The sequence below is a fragment of the Castor canadensis genome, chromosome 2, assembly GCF_047511655.1.
Source record: "Castor canadensis chromosome 2, mCasCan1.hap1v2, whole genome shotgun sequence".
In the NCBI taxonomy this organism is placed as follows: domain Eukaryota; kingdom Metazoa; phylum Chordata; class Mammalia; order Rodentia; family Castoridae; genus Castor; species Castor canadensis.
In genome coordinates, this window is record NC_133387.1 from 158,819,155 (window position 1) to 158,836,396 (window position 17,242).

Below are 17,242 nucleotides of genomic sequence, written 5' to 3' on the forward strand. Positions count from 1 at the left end.
AACTAAAACAAAAAAGGACTGGGGACATACCTCAAATGGTAGAACACTTGCTTACCAAGCACAAGGCCTTGAGTTTAATCCCAGTACCGCCAAAAAAAAAAAAAAAAAATCACGTTGGCTGTTATGTAGATGGTCCCCGCCAGACATTGAGTCAGGACTGGGAGGACTGGGAGACTCCTGTCTGCAGTACCTCCCTCCCACTGAGGCTCTCCCACACACACTCAAACCAGCTGCAGCCTCAGTCCTATACCCCAGGGCTGGGCTCTTGTACCCTATGCTTTGCCGTCTTGCCAAACACAGGAAGTCCTGCCATCTTGCATTCCTCAATTTATAGGTCAGTTGGCATAGTGATTTAAAGGTGGCACCCCCACCCCCAAAGACATGTTAAATCACAGAACCTATGAATGTAGCCTTATTTTGGAAAAGGGTCTTTGTGGATGTAATTAAGTTAAGGATTGCAAGATGAGAAGAACATTCTGGCTTAACTAAATTCTATGAGTGAGGCAGAGAGATATGTGACCTGAACAGAGGAGGAAGTAATGTGACCACGAGGGGAGTTTAGGGTAATGTGGCCACTTGTCAAGAAACCTGAACGCCTGCCAGAGCTGGAAGTCAAGGAGCGGAATCTCCCCTTGAGCCTCCAGAGGGACCGCAGCCCTGGCACACCTTGGTTTCAGCCCCAGTGATCTGACTTGAACTTCTGGCCTGCAAGATTGGGAAAGAATAAATTTCTGGTTGTTTGAAGCTATCCAGTTTATGGGATTATAAAATCCCATTCAGCTATAAGACATTAGTTCAGTTTGGTACCTGTCTAGTTGCTCCTTCCCAAACAGCCCCCCTCCTTCAGACCTCTAAATGTTGGGGAACCCTGGGCTCGGTTCTCAGACTTCCCTTCTTCTCTTTGCTCTCTCTACATGATCTCATCCAGTCAGTTGGCTTTAAATTACGACTTGTTAACATCCTCCAAATTGTAACCCCACCCTTCTCATGGAGCCCAGGCTTCTCCAGGGGTGGATGAGAAAAGAAACTCTTGTTCTATACACACTCCCACCCACAAGTCTGTCCCCAGCCTAGGCTACCCTAGCTTCTCAGCACTGCCGTGGGAAGAGTGGTAGCCATCCTTGATGTCCCTCTTGTCTTACATCCAAACTACTAACAAGCCTTCTGATTTAGGCCTCCAAATATGTCCGAAATCTGTCCACTCCCTCCATTCCCACTGTCACCACAGCCACTCAGATGTGTGTGCTAGCTTCCTAAGCACTCCTGGCTACCTCAGTCCCTTCTCACAGGAACCAGTAAGTTGAAAAAAAACAATTAGATTGGACTGCCATTTGGGTTTTTTTTGGGGCAGTACTGTGGTTTGAACTCAGGGCTTTTTGCTTGCTAGGCAGCTGCTCTACCACTTGAGTCACAATCCTAAACTCTTTTTGCTCTGGTTATTTTGCAGATAGGGTCTCGCTTTTTGCCCAGGCCGGCCTGGACCATGATGTTCCTATTTTAAGATTCTGGTAGTTCTTAGGATGACAGGTATGTATCATCACACTCAGTTTTTTTCTGTTGAAATGGGGTCTTGCAAACTGTTTTGTCCAGCCTGGCCTGGAACCACAATCCTCCCAATCTCAGCCACCTGCATAGCTTAGAATGACAGGTGTGCACCGCTGCATCCAGCTATTGATTGAGATGGGGGTTACATGAAGTTTTTACCCAGTCTGGCCTCGAACTGCTATCCTCCCCATCTCAGCCTCCCAAGCAGCTAGGATTATAGGTGTGAGCCATCAGCCCCGAGTTGGGTTGCTATTTTTTTGACCATCTTTTTTGAGGTATAGTTGACATACAACTAATTGCACTTTGATTTATTTACCAATTCTGATAACAGACTTTTGGGTTTTCCAGTTTATATATAGGGCAGCTACAAACATTCATGTATTTGTGAGTCTCTGTGGATTTCTACACATTTACCTTGAGAGGAATGACTGGGGCCTATAGTGGTATAGGTTTAACTTTTAAAAAACTGCCAAGCTGTTTTCCGAAAGTTTTTTACTACTTACACTCCCACACCAATGTGTAAGTCAGAGCTGTTGCTCATGGGCTTGCAGTATCTGGTGTGGCCAGTCTTTCATTTTAAACTTTCTTAGTAGGCGTTTTAATTTACACTTCCCTGGTGAGCAATGAGTATCTTCTTCTGTGCTTATCTACTGTTTGGGTGTCTTCTTTGGCAAAGTGTCTGTTTGAAATTTTTGCTCTTTTTTAAAAGTTTGGATTTTGGCCAGGTGCCAGTGGCTCACACCTGTAATCCTAGCCACTCAGGAGGCAGAGATTAGATGGATGGCAGTTCAAAGCCAGCCTGGGCTAAGAGATCTTGAGATCCTATCTCAAAAACACCCTTCACGAAAAAGGGCTGGTAGAGTGGATCAGGTGGAGGCCCTGAGTTCAAACTCAATACCACGAAAAAATAATAATAATACTAAATACATACATAAAAAGGTTTTTTAAAAACTGTATGCAGATATAAGTCCTTTGTTGGACATGTGTTTTCCAAATATTTTCTTCTATCTTGTAGAGAAAAAAAGTTTTAAATTTTAATGAAATCCAGTTTACTGACTTTTTCATTTATTGTATTTTTAATTTTTTGAACAGCGTGGGGTTTGAACTTAGGGCCTTGAACTTGTTGGGCACTCTACCACTTGAGCCATGCCACCGCTGTTTTTTGCATTGGTTATTTTTGAGATAAGATCTTGTGTTTTTGCCCCAGCTGACCTGGACCATGATCCTCCTACCTACGCCTTCTGTGCAGCTGGGGCTATAAGTGCTCACCACCATGCCCAGCTTATTAATTAAGATTGAGTCTTGCTAACTTTTTACCTAGGTTGGCCTCAAACTGCAATTCCTCCTGATCTTTGCCTCCTGAATAACTGGAATTACAAGTGTAAGCTCCTTGCTCACTATTATTAGGGGTTTTTTAACATATGTAAGAACTCTTTGCCCAACCCAAGGTTATAAAGATTCTATGCTTTCATTTAGAAGTTTTATCCTCACATTTAAGTTTGTGATCCATTTTAATTAGTTTTTGTTTTGTTTTGTGACATAGGTACTCGCTATGTAACCCAGACTAACCTGGAACTTTCAATTTTCCTGCCTCAGCCTCCCAAGTGCCAGGATTACAGACATGTACCACCACACCCAGTGGATCACTAAATCCTAAACATAATTGGTAAGAACAGACACCTCTGGAGGAAAAACACTCCGTCTTTAACCATTATGTCTCATAGTAGACATAGTAATGGAGGAGGTTTTGCACAGACGCCATTTATCCAGTCCAGACACTTCCCTTCTTTTCTCACTTTGTTGAGGCTGAGGTTTTTTTTTTTTTTTTTAATTTCCTTCATTCATATGTGCATACAATGATTGGATCATTATTCCCCCCCTCCCCCGCCCCCTCCCTTTCCCCCTACTCCCTTCCTCCCCCTCACCCCCTCACTTCCAAGAAGGCTGAGGTTTTTTAATATGCATTTCTATTAGTGTATATTTATTGTACAAAGGGGTTAAACCATGGTGTTTCACAATGCATATATTGTAAATTGATCAAATCAATCCCTTCAGGCTGCTTTTTGTTTAGTTATTTGTTGGAGTGACTCAAGTGGTAGAGTGCCTGCCTAGCAAGTGTGAGGCCCTGAGTTCAAATCCCAGTACCACCAAAAATAAATAGATAAATAATAGGAATGAATGTTGGATTTTGTCAAATGCTTGCCCTGATCCATTGAGGTGCTCATATATTTGTTTTCCTTTTTTTACTTTGCTAATATGTGAATTACACTAATCGATTTTCTTTTTTGGGGGGTACTACAGATTGAACTCAGGGACTTAGCCACATAACTCATGCCTGTAATCCTAGCTACTCAGGAGGCAGCGATCAGGAGGATCACAGTTCGAAGCCAACCTAGGCAAATAGTTCTCGTGACCCTATCTCAAAAATACTCAACACTAAACAGGGCCAGTGGAGTGGCTCAAGGTGTAGGCCCTGAGTTCAAGCCCTGGTATGGCAAAAAAAAAAAAAAAAAAGATTTCTCCAACCTGGCATTTCTGGGTAAATCCTCCTTGGTCACGAAGAATTATCCTTTTATATATTGCTGGATTTATGTTGGTTGAAATTTGATCAAGATTTTTGCATGGGGGGAGAGGGAGGGGGCGGTGTGGGTGGTAAGGGAGGGGGTGGGGGCAGGGGGGAGAAATGAACCAAGCCTTGTATGCACATATGAATAATAAAAGAAAAAGGAAAAAAAAATCTTTTCTCTCATCAGAAAAAAAAAAAAAAGATTTTTGCATGGAAGGAAATTGACCTATAGCCTTCTGTGTCTGGGTAATGCCGACCTCATGGATGAGTCAGGAGGGAGGTAGTCCTTCCTTTTCAATTTTCTGGAATATTTTGTATAAAATTAGTATTATTTCTTCTTTAAAGGTTTGGTATAAATTCCATCATCTATTTCTTCTTAAATGCATGTCCCACTTTTGTTTAGAGCCTCAGGGTCTTCCCCTCACACCTACCTAAGTCCAACAGCAGCTTCCAGGGCCCTGTCTGATCTGCTCATCTCAGCCATCTTGCCCCTCACACTCTCTGGTCACCCAAGTCTCTGGTTACTTCCAATATTAGACCAAGCTCTTCCCTACTCAAGCCCTCAGCTCTGCCTTTCCTCTCTCTGGAAGTTCTTCTAGTCATTCTCAATCCCAGGCTTGATTGCGTGCAGGAAGTCTCCCTGACCATTTCATCCAGGGTAGGGTCAGCCAGGTACCGTCTCCCATGGAACCCTGTCTATTGCCTTCATAATATGAAATCCATAGATCATAAGATTACTTTTTTTTTTCTTGGCGGTACTAGGACTTGAACTCAGGGTTTACACCTTGAGTCACTCCACCAGCCCTTTTCTGTGATGGGTTTTTTTTCAAGATAGGGTCTCATGAATTATTTGTCCAAGGCTGGCTTCAAACTGAGATCCTCCTGATCTCTGCCTCTTGAGTAACTAGGATTACAGGCGTGAGTCACCAGCACCTGTTACAAGATTACTTTTTGTCAGCTCCCCCAAAGCAGGAATCTTGTGTATCTTGTTCATGATTGTATCCTCTGCATAGAGCACAGGCTTGGCATAAACAGGGCAAAGTGATCAATGACTATTTGTTGAATAAGTAGGCTCAGTTAACATGTTGGTTCATTGGTCAGTCAGGCCGCCCACCAGTCAGTCCTCTGCAAGCCCGTCAGTCAGTTGGCCTGAGGTTTTGGATCATCCTGGGCCAGATCAGGCAGCAATTGAGTGCGCTGGTTGCTCTGTGGGGTGGGTCTGTGTGATTGAGGAACCCACTGTGAAGTCCTGGGGTACACAAAGAAGCAAAAGACCTAGGCCTTTCTTCCAGAAGCTTCTGAGCCACCTCTCTACTTGGAGTCTCGCTGTTCCCCAGCTAGGAGGTGAAGTTGGGTTGGTGCAGGGAGGGTGGGAACCTTTCTCCAACCCTGGCAGCTGCTCTGCAGTAACTGCCACAGGGCTTTCAGACCCTGTAAAAGCCTCACCTGTAGCTATAGTACTCAGGAAGAGCCTTCAGAGGAGGCACAGAGAAGGCTTTGTGGTTTCCTCCCACTCCCTCCTAACCACGCTGGCTTGGGCTCTGTGCTCATGGAAACTCCCCCACTGGACCTGGCGGCCTGGCCCCAGGAGACAGTCTGTGGTGCGTGTTGCCGCTGTCTGATTTCCACATGGCAGGACCATCCTTGGCGCCCTTCTGAAACTAAGGAGGCCAGCTCTCTGGTGGAGGCAGAGGCCTTATATTGAGGCTGGGGACTGGAACAGTTAATCCCAGGTTTCCCTAGGAACTCCACTGTGGGGCCATGGATGTGGTTGCAGTCCCACAGAGCAGCTGTTTGCAATACCCAAGCGCAGCACCCAGCTGCCAGCAACCACCGAGCCTCCATCCTGCTCACTGACAAACTCCATGACCAGGAGGCCCCACTCACAGTGACATCATCCCCCTCTTGCATTGCTGCGGGAAATGAGCTCAGGATGGCTGTTGACGGCTGCCTGTTTACTTACAGAGGCCCTGGCTGTCAACAGCAACTTGTCCAGACTTTCCCTGTCTGGGCCAGCATGGAGCAGAAATTTCCTTAAACACATTAACTTTGGCCACAACCCATCAATTGCTCCCTTACTTTCAATTTTTTTTCAGTAGGAAAATTCCCAGTTCTGATCTCAAAAAGAGCAGCCCAGAAATGGTTAGGGAGATGTCACAAAGACCCCCAGAGGGTCTTTTGCAACTTAAGTTACTCCCACCTCCCTGGTAATCTCTGGAGCTGAAAAACACTAAGTCTCAGTCCCCTGTGTCTTGCAGAGGGGTGGGAGAGGAGGGAAATGGCCATTTTGACCTCAAGGGTAGACCCCACTGCCTGCTCTGGGGCCTTGGCCACCCTGAGCTCACTTTCAGAGCATTTCCCAACTCAACAACCCTGGCTGCACCCTAGACCCCTCCCTCATTCCCTCCAGGTCAGGGATATTTCAAGAGAACACAAGAGCTGCCAGTTTTAACAGGTTCCAGGGGATTCCCAGGATGGTCACCCCACCAACCCTGGTTGCCCTTCCCCACCTTCTTGGGTGTTATTTCTGCTGGAACTCAGCCATTCTCGAGGCCTTGAGAGGACAGGAGTCATGAAGGTCTCCTGTGTCCCCCATGCTCGTGGATCCTAAGGCTGCCTGTGCCAGGAGCAGAGAGATTATCCACCCCCCACCCCACCCAGGGAGTATCAATCATGGAGGACAGCTGGCTGATCTGCCCATTCCTGGGGCTGGACAGGCAGGCGCAGACATGTCTGGGAGCTGATGCCTGACCTCACCCAACTGTGCCCTGAGCCTGATCCTGCTGAGCTCAGCATTCTGAAGCACTAGGAGGGGCTGGGGGCAGAGTCAAGTTGGAGGAAGGCGTTGAACCTGTGTTTCACAGTATCTGTGTGCACATAAGGCTGGAAAGATGTCAAGGGTCCACATCAGAATGTGGAGTGGAGGAAGCAGCTCACATACCATCAATGGCATCCTAGAAGGCTTTGAAGAAAGAGCCAGATTTTCTCCCCTAGCTATCCCCACCACCTCCCAACTGTGATAAACCACATAAAAATGTGAATATGGTTAGTCACCATGTCTACTGTCCCCAGAACTGATAGGATATGAAAGCTGAAGACTCTAGAGGACAGAAACCAATATTTATTGAGCATGTACTGTGTGTCTACCATGATCCCCAACCCTTTACACGTTATTTTAGTTACTCTTCATGGCAATCCAGAGGCAGTCTGTAACTCTAAAAGACACAGAGCCCTTACAGCAGAGCTCAGATTGAAATTCAGATCTGTCTGAATCCAAAGAGTCTACAATGAGGTATCTCCCAATTTAACTTCTAAAAGGTACTTAACACAGAGCTGGATACGGCAGTACATGCCTGTAATTCTAGAACTTGGGAGACTGAGGCAGAAAGATCATGAGTTTGAAGCCAGCCAGGGCTACATAATGAGACCCTGTCTCAAAAATAAATAAATAAGTAAATAAATTTTAAAAGGTACTAAACTTAGGAATCAGTCATATTCCATCTGTAAACCAAACAAGACCTATTTAGTTAATGATGAGGCAATCCAGTTCCTTCATTCTACAGACATAGAAACTAAGGCCAGATTACAGACTAAATCCAAGCCAGGCATAGGACCAGCATATTGAACTTGTAGCTCAGTGCCCCTTCTGCCACCCCACCCTGTTCCATATAGTTCTAAGTCAACCCTGGCAAGAGTGGGCTTTGCCCTCTAGGAGATGAGACAAACAGAGGAACACAACAGACATCTCAAGCAGACACACAGAGTATACGTGGGCACCATACACACAGAGGCACTTGGTCCCAATGTATTGTATAGCTCTTAGCTGTTCACTTGCCACACTTCCTTTCCATGAGGAGGCAGACAAGAAAGACCCTTCTCTTTAGATGGTCACATTCGAGCTCTACTCCCACCACAGACATCTCTCTAAATCCTTAGTAGCCAGTGTGAGGCTAGTCAAAGAGCAAGCTCTTCAAAGATGTCTGTTAAGTAAATGAGCAAATTGTTTTATTATCTTCTTTCTTTCTTTTTTGGCAGCACTGGCATTTGAACTCAGGGCCTCACGCTTGCTAGGCAGGCACTCTTACCCTTTGAGCTGCCACTCTGCTAGCCCTTTTTGGTGATGGATTTTTTCAAGATAGGGTCTCTTGAACTATTTGCCTGGAGCTGGCTTCAAACTTTGATCCTCCTGATCTCTGCCTCCTGAGTAGCTGGGATTACAGGTGTGAACCACCCCTGCTACCAGTGAGCAAATTGCTTTCTGATTAAGTCAATGAATGTGAGAATGAATGCTTCTTCTTGATTATAAACAGGCACAGGTACATGCTTTCAGAGGCTGACATATTACACTGACATGCACACGTTCCCAGAGACACGCATGCCTAATCTTACATCTAGAAAAATAAGCTCACATTTACACCAAAATGACCTCACATACCTGCTTTCATGGGCACATGTCGCAGGCACAGATCCACTCATCTTTGCAAAGACATAGAAGCCCATGCTTTCCCTCAAAGATATTCACAATCACATGCTTATGCAGAGCTATGGACACTTCCACATAGGCCTAAGTACACATGAGCACACTTTCTACCGAGGAACCCCATCTCCAACCAGAAATGCAGTCATCTACAGAGTCACACAACCCCCTCTGACACACTCAGCTAAAGCCTTTGTCTCCCAGACAGACAGGGAGTGAGAAACCTATCCATAGAGACCTCTGGGCTACTCCAGGCTCCCCATCATCTGCCTCCCACCCCTCCTGTCTGTGGAGGAGGACAGGGCTCCTAGAGGAATTCCTCTTGCAGACTGGCTGAGTTAGGCTGTGTTCTCCTCCCCCGCAGTCCCAGGCTCATCCTGGAATCCTAGAGCAGAGAAGCAGGTTAGAGAAATGGGGGGATGGGGAGTGAGGGCTCCACCTTCCTCTGGACTCCGCCTACAGTCTCTGGCTGCCTCCTGTGGCCTGGCCAACCCCAGGCTGGGCACTGTACTCTGGACGGTATAAGAGCCCCACTGGGATCCTGCTGCCTGAGCTCTGCTCCTGACAGGATGATTTAGGAGCATCTGGTGAACAGCACTTTTCCAGGGCCTTCTTCCTCAGGAAATGGCTCAGCCATGAGTCTGATCTCCAAAACAGGCCTAGGATGAAAACACACTGCTCCTCTCCAAAAACACCGGCAGCTCCTCTTGCTCACAGCCCCTAACGTCATTGTAGTCACAGAGTTCACAGCATTTCAAGACCACAGAAATGAAAGGCCAGGGTTCTAGTCCCACTTCTCCCCAACTCTCAGCGTCCACTTCTGTAAAAGAAGCCATTTGGATATGATGACTGCAGATCTAGCTAGAGTGGCACAGCAGCTCAAACTCTCCAGTCAACTCCAGGGCAGAGGTAAAAGGACTACAACCGCGGAGACAGTGGACCAGCAAGGGTCTCCTCTTAACTAAAGAGTTATTACAAACACAGGACTTGTGCCAGGCTCAGGCTTGAGGTGCCTGATACTAAGGGCAAATAGGGACTCGGAGAAAAGAATGTGTTGTTCAACCTAGAGACATACAGGTGACCTCCCTCAACCCCCTCCCTTTCCAGGTCCCCCAGACCTCTGCTGGAGGTAGACACAGGGCTGCAGCCCCACCAGCCAGCCGGGCCAAGACAGGAATGCTGCTCAGCACAGCTGCCAGACAGGGAGACTGTTTATTCTCTGATGTCAGGAACATCTCAGACAATCAGAGGATTTGGCTGCTGGCAGCCCTCGATGCAATGTCTCAAGGAAATCATATTCTAAGCAGGCTGACGGCTCAGGCTGTGAGCATGGAGCAGGAGTGGAAAGAAAGGGCCACCTCCTGCCTCCCCTCACTCGGTGCCATGTGCCCCTTTGAGTTCACTTCCTGGGTCTGCTGGACAGGTGAGCAGAGCTAAGCACAGGGCTTTGGTTAACAGACTTCCCATGGGATCCATGTGGCATCCCAAGTGTCCCCTATTTATAAAACCAAGCAGAACAGCCTCAGCCTGAAAAGGGAGAGCGCTTTTTACTCACCTGGCCTGGTGCTGCACTCAGCCTCCTAAACCACAAGTCTAAGTCATTTTTGTGCAGACAGCCCCTCTAGCTGCAGCCTGTATCCACCTGCATCCCTCATTATTCCAGCTCTAGAATCACCTCTGGTCTGCCTCTTTCTGGCCTTTTCCCCTTGGGAGAGTTACCTCTCCAAACCTGATTCTTCTACAAAATAAAGAGAACAGTATCTGCCTTGCAAGGATATTGTGAGGGTTCATAATTCTTTGAATATGCACATAATGCAGGAGGTGCTTGGTCAATGTTAGTGTCCTTTTCCCTCATCCCTTCTCCAACTGCTGCAGCTCCATCCTCTGGTCTTCCCAAGAGCCAGACTCTTTCAGTGTGGCTTGTAACCCCAGCCCTGCCCACTGCTCCCAGACCTCAGAATGCCATGGCATTTCCTAGACTGGTCACCTTGACACTGAGGCTTCAAAGGCCCCAGAACATGGTGGCTTTTTTGTATGTGTTCTCTCTCTCTTTCTGGTTTTGTGAATGTACCCCAGGCTGGCCTAAAACTCCATGCCCAGGCTGCCTCAAATTCACCATCCTCCTGCCTCAGCCTTCCGGATGCAGGCATCCATCTGTCATTCTGCACAAGTCTGACCATGTTGTGGAGAAAGTCAAGGGGACAGGACAGTCAAGCTTCATTAACCAAGATCACTAGCCTACAAGTCACACCTTTCTGTAGTTAAGAATGGATTTACAGCAAAAACGATGATGATCCAGGAAAGCAAAGGGAACGAGATAAGCCCCACACACCTCCATTCCCAACGAGACCCAACTTGAGCTCCGTTAAATAAAAAGGAATGTATCAGCCACCAAGTGAAAATCCTGGCTTTAAGCTCCACTGGATTCAGGACTCAAGCAGCATTACAGGACTTAGTGGTCCCACTTTCCACTATATTGGGGTCAGTCTGAGACTTTACATGGCAGCAAGGCCAGTTATCCCAGTACTGGGGAGGCTGAGGCAGGAAATTCAGGGGTGTGAAGCTAGCCTAGGTTATACAGTGACCCTGTCTCAAAAAAAAAAAAGCAGGAGGCAAAATGTTAGTGAGGCTGAGGCAGGCTAGAAGTAGGAAAAGTTTGGGGCTCATATAGGTTGCCCAGGGATGGCCCAGACCACCTCACCTGACTAGGAACCGCCCATGCCCCCCCACACTCACTCATTATTGGGTGGGAATCTCCTGGGTCTGCCCTCTCCATGGGCTAATATAGGTTTTAAAATCACCTGAAAAAGAAAAGCATGCTCTTTCTGCCTGTGGACTCCATCTGCACTCACCATACTCCCTGTATTTCCTTTCCTAACTTTTAATAAACCCCATTTACACACACACTTTCTGCTTGGATTCTTCCATGCCAAAATGCAAAGACCAAGGTCTTCTGAAAATGTTTGCCTTCAACGTTTGGCAAGCCAGCCAGGAGACTCATGGTGAGGTCCCAGACCTACACTTTAGAGGGTCACTCATTCTTTTCACTATTTTTCCTTCAGCAGTGCCAAAGGAATGGGCTGAGCTCTGTCCTCACGGAAAGTAGCTGAGAAATGCCAGGTCAGGACCCAGCATTGTTGCCCTTGTCTGCCCAACAGGCAGGCCTCCCTGCAGGTCATATTGCAGAGGCAGGTGGCAGTGTCTGTCTGCCCAATACATGCTCCCCCCACAGCTTGGCGCTCAGGAAGAATGGACAGAGCAGGCCATCTTAAACTGAAACACACTTTCCCTCTTCCTCCCTAACCCTTAACCCTCTCCCCCATCCTCCTTTCCTTTGGGGATCATAGTTGCACTATGGGAGATCATACTCTAACCACCACATGGTGGTGTTTCTTGCTCCCCTTCTGTTGTTTTCTTTCCCTTTCTCTCTCTCTCTCCCCCAACCGGTGGCTTTAGAGGGAGGGCTAATGGAGGTGCTACCGCCCAGGCTAGCTCTGGCCACAGGAGAGGGGCTTGAACACATCACTCCTCAGCTGGCCAGCGCTCAGTCCTGTCTCTGACCAGAGCCCGCCACACGGACAATGGCTGCTGGAGCACATGGCACGTGGCAATGCCTGGCACCAGCAGTGGCAGGGCTTGGTGGGTGCGGGGCACAATGGAGGCAGAGCACAGCACCCTGCAGGGAGCACATGCAGCCTTAGCAATGGTGTGCACAACTGCACACCCCAGGAGCCAGTGCCTAATGGCCAAGTTCCGCAGCTGCCTTTTTTAGAACTAAAGGTGGCACCCCTGAGGGATTCCACCCTGGGCCCCAGGCCAGGGCCACTATTTCCTGGGGCCACCATGGGTCCATAGCTTTCCCACTCTTCCACCTCTAAACCGTTCCCTTGGTGGTCAGGCCTCTCCTTCCCCTGGCCACTTCATTCCAGTTCTTGCCCAGGCTCTCCCTGCCCCCATCGCCTACAGGGGTTGAGAAAACACCCTGAGGACACACTCCCTTGTCCCAGGGCTAACAAGACTTGTCTGCCTATCTTCTTAACCAAGGATTCTAAATTCTATTCAAAGGTAAAATCTAAATTAACATTTAGGTTACATCTGTGTAGCTGTGGTGTTAATTGTTACTGTCTTTAAAAGTTAAATGCATTTAAATTCTCTTAAGTATGTTTTCTAAAATTAAAACGGTGCCATTTAGTTAAGGATTTGACATTGGTCACCCATAAAGTATTATCTGTAATAAGAAACATTGTAACTTATTTAAAATTCATTTACTGTAATGGCAAAAGTAAAAGGGAGAATTTATTCTATTAATAAGATTTTTTTTTACACCAAAATACAAGTTTTAACAACCAACAACAAATGTTGGCAAGGATGCAGGGGATAAGGAACCTTTATACACTGCTGGTGGGAATGCAAGCTAGTACAACAACTTTGGAAAACAATTTGGAGTCTTCTTAAAAATCTAAACATAGATCTGCCATATGATCCAGCAATCCCACTCTTGGGGATATATCCAAAGGAATGGGACTAGGTTACTCCAAAGGCACCTGCACATCCATGTTTATTTGTCTTTTCTTTTTTTCACACCCATGTTTATTGCAGCACTATTCACAACAGCCAAGCTATGGAAACAGCCAAGTTGCCCCACAACCAATGAATGGATTAAGAAAATGTGATATTTATACACAATGGATTTTTATTCAGCCACAAAGACTGAAATTTTATCATTCACAAGCAAATGGATGGAACTGGAGAACATCATTGTAACCAAGCTCAGAAGGCCAAAACTCATGTGTTCTGCCTCATATGCAGACTTTAGACCTAACACAAATGCAGTAATATTACTGGACGTGGGTCACACACTAAAGGGAGAACACATACAGGAGGAATAGAGAACAGGAAGGAAACCTAAAACTTGAAAGTGTTTGATGTGCCCACTGTAGAGGAGTTAATAAAGTAATCTTAAACTGACAGGGGCCACTATGGGAAGGTGACCAGGAGGTAGTGAAGAGGTCTGGTAGAGATGAACCAATTCTGGTTGTAACACACTTGTGCATGAAAGCAATGCTAGGAATCTCTCTGTATAGCTATCCTTAACTAGCAAAAATTCTAGGTCTTTCTTATTATTGCTTATGTCTACTCTTCAACAAAATTGGAGAAGAGGGCAGAACAGGTTCTGCCTGGAAGCGAGAGGGCGTGGGGGGGAACTTGGGGGAGTCAGGGGAGAGAGATGGCCCAAACAATGTATGCATATATGAATAAATGAATAAACAATAAAAAAAGAAAAGAGAAAATAAATAGATAAAATACAAGTTTTAAATATATACTTGAGATAAGGAGAACTTAATGGTATAATTAATGCTGTCCATCATAATTATTATTCTAGAATGCAATGTATAATAAACATTTAAAAACATTCTAACTTTAACTGATCTCTGCTGATAAAATTAGGCTTACTTACAGCAAAGAGGTTAAAAAAATGGGTCCTTTTGTGTATTTTAAGTAGGCAATTTAATTAGAGGTTTTATTCTTAACAATTATTTTTGTTTTAAAATTAATAAAAGTTTTATCGCTATAGTTCAATTTTGTATGTCAGATTCTGAACTTGTTTAAGGTCTTTCAAACTGTAAATCTATAAATGGCTAGGTACAGGGTTTGGATTCTTGGCTTTCTAGGTAATAACAAAGCCCCTTTCTGAGGAAGTCCAGGATCTAATTATAAACACCTGGAGTAAACTGGACAATAACAAAACCCCTCAAAGCTTAGAGGTTTACTGTCATTTGCCCTAACCCTAGTAATCCTAAATTTAGATAAGTCTTTAAAACTAAAAGACAGGACATTATATTCAAAGAGAAAATTTCTACAACCTATGAGTAATTTCTCCAAAACTACCAAGTGATGTCACATCCAAGGAGGCCACAAAACCTTTTACATCCCACCTTAGCTTGCTTCAATTTGGTCTTTTCATCAGCACCTAACTCATGGACACCTGTCTCTCAGGGGAGATGTCTTTTATTCCTATGACAGATTGCTATTTTGACCTGTATGTTGTGTGTAACATGTCTTTGTGTTCCATTTGAGAGAACCTCTGGAGAGACCATGTGGTCACAAGAAATGCTTCCCCCATGATGAAACCACCATGTGTTCAATGCCATCCTGCCACTCGCTAGGAATGGCTGATGGCATCTTACGATTCTCTAAAAAAATTACAACTAACTTGTGGTTAAAATTCTCTAGATTAATATAATTTCTATAAATGTTTTTACTGCATTGGTCTGTTAAGGACTGGATGAAGAGTAGAGTGCGTGGGAGATCTGTTGTGAACACTTGGGAATCTAGCTGACTAATCTACTAAAGATAATGACAAAAAATGTTTTTTTTAGTAAGAGTAAATTCTAAATTAATGTGATTGTTTTGTGTGTCATTGTGTGTATTTTCTGTGTCTTTGTCTCCTACCAATTGTGGCCACTTAATTTTTACATGCTCATTATGCATGCTTATATTCTTTGGCATGCCTAGATCAAAACATCTGTGTGTGTGTGTGTGTGTGTGTGTGTGTGTGTGTGTGTGTGTGTATGTTTAGATGTCTTTAGGATGGTTCTCAAGCTGCTTTTATAAATTTAATGTGTGTAACTGTCTCAAAATTTATCAAAAGCTCTAATTCCAACCAGGCCTAATAGTCTCTGCCTTAAACTAAAAAAAAAAAAAATTATAAACAATAATCTCTGTTTCATTCTATCATGAGTGTAACTTACATTTAACTTTTATAATTAGGTTTATTGACCCATGTGTTCTTATAGATTGCTATTATTAAAAAGATGGTTTAATTCAATTTTCTTCCTAAGTCTTTTAAGGTATAAGATTACTAAAAGTTTTATTAAAAACAGTGTTATTTAAACTTTACAAAAGTTGTTTCAAGATACAAATTAAGGTCTTAAAACATAAGTTTATTATATGTGTGGTTGGATTGGCTATAGTCTAAAGTTTGCCTAGACAGTTTTCTAAGGTCAAGACTTAAGGTACTAATGTATTTTTTTTAATGGGCTTCTGTTTTATCAAAATAACTATCAAGATCTTTTGGTGTTATGGGCTAATACAAAATTTTACCAAAACCAAACAAAACTCACCCTCCAGATGTAATGATAAAACCTTAAGTTTTTAAGAGTCTACAAAAAAGTAATTAATCCTAAAATACCAAATTATGTGCATAACTAACTTCCAATAACTGAGCCTGTTATTTTTGGGCTCCAGGGGCTGCATGCAGGTCAACAGCAACCGTGCTGAGTGTCCCAAGTCATTCTGTTAGCTAACATCAGCAGCCAAGAATGTAATTTCTTAATAACATCCAAGTGACCGCCCTCAGTCATTGGGTCTCCTAATTTTATGCTTACCCCCTTATCTCTGTTTCTGTATCTAATTATTTGAGACATTAATCTTAATTGGTTTATTACTTAAAGAAATATACATGTTCTCCCATTTTTCTCAGTTTACAAGCTGACTGCAACCCTGTGGCCTAAAAACTGACCATGAGTGATGGATTTGTATTAGCCAAGCTTACCTTGGTGTAATTTAGATTTGACAGTTAATTTTGTACTAGTTGTACAAAAAGTTCATGTTAAGATGTTTTCCTTGTAACCATCAACAGATTGTCTTCCTACATATTGTTATCCTTTCATTTTACATGTTGTTTTCATGTCAGCCTCTCTGCCCAGTGCATGATAATTCTGATGTTTTAACAGTTGGGTCAACATTCAGGATCAACATGCCATCTAAAAACCCTCATGCGTGGGTAGAAGAGACAGGCCCTTAGGAGAACAGATGACTGGAAAGACAGAGTACCCTGCCACTTGCTTGCTCCAGAAACATCTGATGGAAACAGATCAGAGGGACCTGTGTTGAGGTTTGCAAAAGGTTCAAAAATGACAGTTTGCAGATCTAAAAAATTATCATTTTTCTCTCTCTGAAAGGGCAACTTTCCTCCTTTCCTTTTCCTCTCTTTCACTGTCCACCAGCCAGCGCAGGGAATTCCATTCAGGAGCTCTTGTGTAGGGATGGAGGGATGAATGGATTTTTTTCCCTTCCCTTCCCTCTCTCTCTTTACCAACCAGCATAGGGGAAGTCAACATATCCACTTGGCTGTATCCTTAAGTACTGGGAGATGCTTTGATCCTACTAACCAAAAATAAGATAACTAGCTCTCTATATAGTCCATTTAAAATTATTTATTATTTTTTACAACTTGCCAAAACCCTAAGGTATTTTTCTAATAACACAAAGAAACTAAGTTTAAATTAAGTAAAGATTCTTTTAAATGGTTCTAATACTGCTAGTGCCTTGTGTGTGTATCTAAACGTTATAAATCACTTACAGAGTTAAAAATGTATACATGTAAGCCAAAATTCAAGGTTTTAAATTGTAATTAACATTGTTACTTTAAGTTTTGTTATTATAGTTCTGATCCTTCAAGAACATTTACAGGCAAGCCCATGAAAAATGACTCTGACAACTGCTTATCTATCAACCAGGACAGACATTCCTAAGTATTGGGGTCATTTTGTATTTTCCTTGTAAAAACTTTATAACTGCTACCTGCTAACACTTCACAGCAATTTAAATGCTGAATGTCAGTGTGTCCCCCATGGGACAATCAGCCTAAG

At 44.3% G+C, this 17,242-nt stretch overlaps 1 long non-coding RNA gene across 1 annotated transcript in view; it reads left to right on the forward strand.

Moving 5' to 3' along the window:
* LOC141420846 (uncharacterized) overlaps nt 1-17,242 on the forward strand; it is a 38,830-nt gene extending 21,588 nt beyond the window's left edge. Inside the window, exons 2-4 of the long non-coding RNA XR_012445513.1 lie at nt 1,448-1,527; nt 3,089-3,211; nt 13,188-17,242. This is a non-coding gene — a long non-coding RNA (uncharacterized lncRNA). The remainder of the gene's footprint in view (nt 1-1,447; nt 1,528-3,088; nt 3,212-13,187) is intronic.